General features: G+C 49.9%; 1 long non-coding RNA gene across 1 annotated transcript; it reads right to left on the bottom strand.

The window, feature by feature from the left end:
* Nucleotides 1–258: 258 nt before the first annotated feature.
* LOC123391631 lies at nucleotides 259–6,826 on the bottom strand. The gene is made up of 3 exons (XR_006606317.1): nucleotides 6,676–6,826; nucleotides 3,556–3,709; nucleotides 259–442 (listed from the first exon to the last, which is right to left on the bottom strand). It is a non-coding gene; the product is annotated as an uncharacterized LOC123391631 (long non-coding RNA).
* Nucleotides 6,827–6,898: the final 72 nt, after the last annotated feature.

The following is a 6,898-nucleotide window of genomic DNA, read 5'->3' as shown; positions in this document are numbered from 1 at the left end:
TGCTGATCACTACCCCCCTAAACAAGAGGGTGCCATGTGCTCAAGAGGATCTGTCACCAGAGTTAATACAAACACCATCAGATCTAAATTCAACCTGGGCCCCCTCCCCAGAAAGTCCCTTGCAGTAGAAGTACCACGAAGGGTAATCTTGCTCTATCCTCCATTCCCCACTGCTGCCAGGGTGTTATCTGTCTGAAGGCTTCACCCTGTGCCCTCGAAGGAGAGGGACTGTAGGTACCCCTGAAGGGAGATGCTGACACAGAGACAGAACCATGAACAGTTTATTGGGGAGATACCAGGAGAGACAAAGCACAGGGTACAGGATGGGCAGGGAAAGCATTCAGACCACCAGGAAGAAACATTCATATCTTGACTAGATATAAACTCATTGGAGCCTGGTTGTTGGAGGTCAAGGAAGTCTTCAGATTACAAAATGATTACCCTGTAAGGCAAGAGGATTTGGGTTAGTACAATGGGAACTTATGCTTTCCTAAATGCTCTCTTCCTTCCATACTGTATCTGAGGCCTTGGATGAACACTTGGGTGTGTGGCCACATCTGTGAGTCTGTATGTAATAGACAATAACTGTCTTCACATCTCACATAGAAATATCTGATTGTACCTGTTCTCTTAACTATATTTTACTACATTGTGGCTAGGACCTGACATTTAATAGAAAAAAGGGGGCTCTTTGCCTTGTCTTTAAAATGAGAATTGCCACTACCGGGGCTGAGGTATTACACTCTTAGTGTATTTTATGGACTTAAACAAACACTTTTTGATGCTCATTGGCATGGAGCTATTTTCATTTAAACAGTGAGAATGGTGAATGGTCAGAGCCCAGATTCTTTGCCCATTATTATTATTATTTTTTTTTTTTTGAGACAGAGACAGAGAAAGCACAAACTTGTGAGCGAAGAGGGATGGGGGAGAAGGTGAGGGAGAGAGAGAATCCCAGATAGGCTCCAACTCCGCACCGAGCCCGACTTGGGCCTCAATCTCAAAAGCTCGAGATCATGACCTGAGCAGGAATCAAGATTCTGCTGCTTAACCCACTGAGTCGCCCAGGGGCCCCAGCAGGTTCTTTATGTACTTCAACTCCTATTGTTCTAGTGACCTCAGAATCCAATATGTTCTCTCTATGACAGATTAAAATAAAAGCTGAGGCCCTGAGAAGGCCCCACTGAGAGCTGGTATTTGGACTGAGAAATCTGGAATACAGGCAAATCTGGACACTGGGACTGAAGTCCCAGAGAAGTGCACAGCTATAGGCAGGGTGGTGACGCAGATGCGGAGGCCTGGTGACAGGGCTCCAGCTAGGGCTGCTCCTGGCCAACCCTGACTCTCCCACTAACAGTCTGACTCGGGCTGAGGGCAGGGCGGCCACCATTCACTGGTTCTCCGTCTTGTCTTCATGTTTTCTCGCTGCTGGACTTAAAGTCAGCCAGACAAGAATCCCCAAAGGCCAAGTTAAATTTCCAAATCTCCACAACACTCTTTCACATGGTTCAGAATTTTCAGAAATTCAGGGAAACAACGCTCTTCACAGACTATGAGTGAAGGGATTCATGGCAAAAACGACATTCTGAGACAAATAACGGCATGATCCACACTGTGTGAGTGAACACATGCTGCAGTCAGTGTGGACAGCATGGTGTCTTCACACTCACTCTCAAGCTGCTGGCCTGCCGGGAACGGCCTCACCCTCCCTGAGAGAAGCCCAGCCTCTCCCTGAGCACCTCGGGCCTTCTGGGCATCCACAACCTCCTGTTTCTGTGTGACTCAGGGCTCCCTCCCTTCTTTCTGGATACATCTCTAGTTCTTCCCTTATACAGAACACACGGTCTATGTCCTGTCATCAGTGTGTCCCTCCCTTCTCTCAGACACACACCTTCAATTCCTCACATTAAGGCCTCATCCCTCCTGGAGCACAGAGCATCATCTCCATACCATATGTGTGTGAAACCTGCTGTGCCCAGCATTCGGAGAAGGGCAGGTCTCTGCCACCACAAGGAACCTACAACCCCTCTCAGTATGACTGGAAGACAAGGTCCATCAATTCTAAGTACAGAACAACCAGAAGAAAGTTACCATGTCTTTAGCAGTCTTCACTCCCTCATGCCACGAGAGGCCTGTGGGCAGCACCACTGGTCCTTGTGGAGGACGCTCCAGCATCTGTATCTGACCCACACCATGGAAAAGACAGAAGCTTCTCCACCTGGAAGTGACTGAGCAACATTCCAGCAAACCCTCTACACCTGCCTCCGGCATGTGCCACTTTTTCTTTCATTCTCACCTCCCAGACCAGACAAGAGCATTATCCACAAGTTTCTAAGCTACAGAGGACAAGGGCAGACCCCTACGCTAATGAACAATGAAGGGACCACTTCCCTGTGTCAGGCGTTTATACAACTAAGGAAATGACAGCTTAAACCCTACACACTGCAGATGAAGTGAGAGGTGTTTAATCCCTCCCAGAACAACGTTTGCGGATGCTGGATGTGTACGACGGTAAGAGACAGATGTCTGCCATTGTGCAAGGGAGACACTTCCTTTCCAACAATGGCAACTGCCCACTGCTTAGTGTGCGCAAATAGCCAGGCACAAGCACGTGTGTCCTGAAGAACTTCAGAATCATACAGCGTCCCCAGCCTGGTTTCCCCTTGAATGTCAAGCCCTGAACACAAACTCTGCCTTTGCTCCACTGACACAACCAGAAGGTGATGATCTGGAAATAGACGCCTGTAAGCTCTGCATGAAGACTTGCCACTTTGAACGGGAAACGACACCACACACAGACCCCAGGATATACCCAACACACAGAGGTCAGGACACTGTGCTGCCCAGAGAGGAACAGGACTCCAGAAATGGGTGCAACTGAAAACGCCCCAGCATTTACTTGGTTCTTCTCTGGGACCTTCTTGGGCAGGGTGCTGCTATTGTCCCCTTGAGCTCCACAGGCTTCTGATTGGGACCGAAGGCCGAGAAGGGACAGAGGTGGTTTCAGACTGACGATCACACAGGATTCAAGCCAACCCTCTACCCCTGCCCCAGCCTATTCCCCTCTCTCCTTCCGGAGGGTCCACTGTGTTTCTCACAGGACTCCCCGGACCCCTGTGGACGAAGGCGGGAACTGTCCATCACCCTCGCAGATACAACCACTCTTCCTGGGACATATGTTTCCAGAACTAATCTATAATGCTGGACAACTGGGGGTCTCCACATGTGAGACTGATGTGAAGTTTGTGCTTCGTCCAGCCCAGAGCCCAAAACATTGTGTCTGTGTAGTGCACCTGGGCAATGCTTCTATATCTGTCCTCTGTGGAATGTCACTTTTCTGCTCCATAGTAGATGCCTGCTGCCCAGTTCTGTATGGTGAACCAGACAGTCCATGAGATGGACATCAGACAAAGTGGAGGAATGTTACCATGTCCTCACTTGGGCTTATTGCTGCATTGCAAAGCCTTGTGGTACCACCTCTCCATCCTCTCCACCAACAGAAGTGGTTCAACTATGAATAAGCTCTATGACCCATGTCAATTCAGATCATCTCACCTTGTGGTGGAGGAACGAAGTGTGGCCGAGGCCCCCATGTCCACCACTGTGGAGGTGGATGAGGAGGAGGGAAGTCTGGTACATTCCACCCCATGTGGTAGGGCATACGGAGGAGCCCTGGGCAATGAGGGAACTCTCTCACACCTCTAGCAACCTGCAGAACAGACAAGAAAATATTTTAGCAAAACAGACAAAAGTTGCAACACCAAGAAAAGAAACCAAAAGAAAGAGCTCCCAGCATCCGGCTCCTTCTCCAATACCACCTTCCAGGAGAGCTGCATCATGCTAGAAAACTTACATGTCCCTCCCAGCTGGGGCCAGTACAATGAGGGGGGAGACGGCAATGGCTGTTACAGGAATAGCCTGTCACCACACATCACTGCCCATGTCGGCCCACATTATCCAGCAAGAAGTAGTATCTTCAAGATGAAAAAGGATCATTGCAAACTAAAGCAGCACATTCCAGACACGGAGGCATCGACATCCTGAACAATACTTCCTCTATCCTCCTCAGACACCAGAGAAGATTTTGCTTTGGGCCGAATAGAGAGAATGTGACGAAACTGAATGCCCCTTCTCCACAAAGTTTCTGAGCCACTTGAGGGGAATCGTTGGCGTATAAGTCCCTGACTCTCCCCACGCTGCCTCGCTCCTGACAAAGGGGTCCTCTACTCTCTACAGTTTCTGTCCATGGCTACAAAGACACTTGAGGAATTAGGGCCTTGTGGTCTGACAGGGTCACTGGAAAAGTGTCGTCCGAGGGACATGATATCAAAAACCTTTATTTACACTGAGCAGCTGTGCTTGTCTTTTTTTTTTTAAGATTTTATTTATTTGACAGACAGAGATCAGAAGCAGGCAGAGAGTGAGAGAGGAAGGGAAGCAGGCTCTCTGCTGAGCAGAGAGTCTGATGTGGGGCTTGATCCCAGCACATAGGATCATGACCTGAGCCTAAGGAGAGGCTTTAATGCATTGAGCCACACAGGCATCCCCTGTGGTTGTCTGAAAACACAGTCATTTGGAAATTTCAACCTACTGAGTTCCAGAGTAATTTTGTACAATGGGAAATGAAGATGGGAAGGCCATATGAGAGAATTCACAAAAGGGTATATGCTTCCCAGTGGAAAACTCCACACTTGTGATGAGAAAAGAAATCAACTCTCACAGTAACTTAGGACCCAATGACCTGCTCCTGGAAACCCAGCTGAAGGGCTGGGAGGCAGTGATCATGCACGTAATCACTGATGTCCCCCTTCAGAACGTGTGACCCAGTGTGCGATTATGACAGTGCACATAAGAGCTTTGACACTTCAAAATACTTGTAGAAAGGGTCTTAAGTGGGCTGGTTCTGCAAGGCACGTTTTCCAGCAGAAGTAAAATGGAGATGACTTGTGAAACATGCCCTGAGAACATTGCAGACTGCAAAGGAGACAGTATAAAATGCAGAGAGAGTTTTCCCCAGTTTCCGTTTGTGAGGATTACCAGACCCATCTATCCCCAGCATGAGCACAACACCAGTGCACCTGAACGCAACCTAAAGGGAGTCGGGCTGGCCAGAGGACTTCACTGTGGAGGGAGGGGCCCTCCTCCCCCAGTTACTTCCCTGGAGTGCACTGTGGGCAGGCAGGGGTACACATCCACACACACATCTTCCCCACCACCATGTTCCAATCCTATAGCATCTGTGCCAGAACGGCTATCCGCCCCCTGGGTCTCACCTAGCACCTGGGGTGAAGAGATGCCATGGGGAAAACTACTGTCACCACATGTTAATATAGATCTGCACACCTCGACAGAGACAAGAGTGTGACACCAAGGATAATCAACCAAGGAAAAAACTCCATTCACGACAGGCCAGTATCTACAGCTGGGACCACACCTCCCCCATCACAGCAAACAGAGCAGCTCCTTCTATACATTGAGAACAAACAAAATGATAGGCCCTGGAAAGCCTGTTGTCCACACATGGAAGTGCATGTGCTTATGGGTCAACCGGAAGCCCACCAGCATCCCCCCTGAACAGCTCTGCTTCCTTCCCTGACAATGGGATCTCCTACACTCCACAAGGGCTGTCCATGGCCACAGACACCGCTGAGGAGATAGGAGATAGGAGTCCGGAGTCCTGCAGAGGACCTGGAAGAGTGCTTTCTGAGAGTAACAGGACCCCTTTGAGTGAGCGAGACCAGCTCTGTGAATCTACGTCCCCGACATTCGGACAGTCCTTAGCTCAGGCACAGAGCAAATGCCTAGTCTTTGGTGCTGAGACCCACTGATGGGCTGATTCGATACCCCCAAATGGGAACCAGTGTGTCTGGAGAGCACAGGCAATGCTCCCAAGATGGGTCGGGAGAGACCCTATGAGTTGGCACAGCCATCAGACCCCATCAGAACCCGCTCATGGAAGCACGAGTAAAACACGTGTGAGGTGTGGGCCTTGCAGAGAGAGTCACTGGGATTCCCTCTTCAGGGCTGCTGCTCCAGGGGGTGTTTTCTATGACACACCTGGCACCTGCCAGAGTTTCATCATCATCTCACCCAGGGGCTAACTGGAGGGATTCCAGCTGTCGTCTTCATCCACTCAGAAGGGACGCACGGGAGGTCACAGCTCACTTTCTCCCACAACACTCAAGCTGCCCAAAGCATGTGGGGCAAGTGTGACGCGGTCCTGGCTTTTCCCATTTTCCATCTGAGGACCTCTGCAGATACCCTCCCAGGTTAGTCTCCTGACCCGAATACTAAAAATGCTCCAGCTCCCGCCAGGAAAGCAAACCACAAAGGAGTCCAGCCGGACTAGCTGACTTCACTGTGGGGTGAGATGTCACCCTCCTCGAGTTATGTACACAGACACATACACGCACGTCCACACACACACACATACACACACAGATGCATGAGGTGAGCATCCTACCATCACGTGTCTCAAAGCAATCTACAGCTTTTGGGAGGAAGCACAAAATTGAAGATCTCTAATGGAGCAGGCGGAGGCTCCTGGGTGAACAGCGTGCACTCTGAAAGGGATGATCGCAGGACACACACCAAGGCCACAGGCTAGGACAGGGACCTGTCCACACTGCAATCCATTTCAGAAACAGACACAACTAAAAATGCCCAAGCACTTACCGTATGCATCTCTGAGTCGCTTTGAGGGCTAGTGCTGCTGTTCATCCTGGGAACCACTCTAGATGCTAGATCAGACAAAGGTCAGAGTTTTATATTGGTTTCGTGCCCTCCATGCCTTCCTCTCCCCATCTTGCACTCTTTCCCACACTTGGGTCCCTTATCAGCGGGTTTCACCCGTGACTTCAAGTGAGTCCTTTGCAACGAGAGACACCAGTCTCCTCTT

The sequence above is a fragment of the Mustela putorius genome, unplaced genomic scaffold (assembly GCF_011764305.1).
Source record: "Mustela putorius furo isolate JIRA1106 unplaced genomic scaffold, ASM1176430v1.1 tig00000271_pilon_pilon_pilon, whole genome shotgun sequence".
Taxonomy (NCBI): Eukaryota; Metazoa; Chordata; class Mammalia; order Carnivora; family Mustelidae; genus Mustela; species Mustela putorius.
This window is presented reverse-complemented; position numbering and strand designations above follow the sequence as displayed.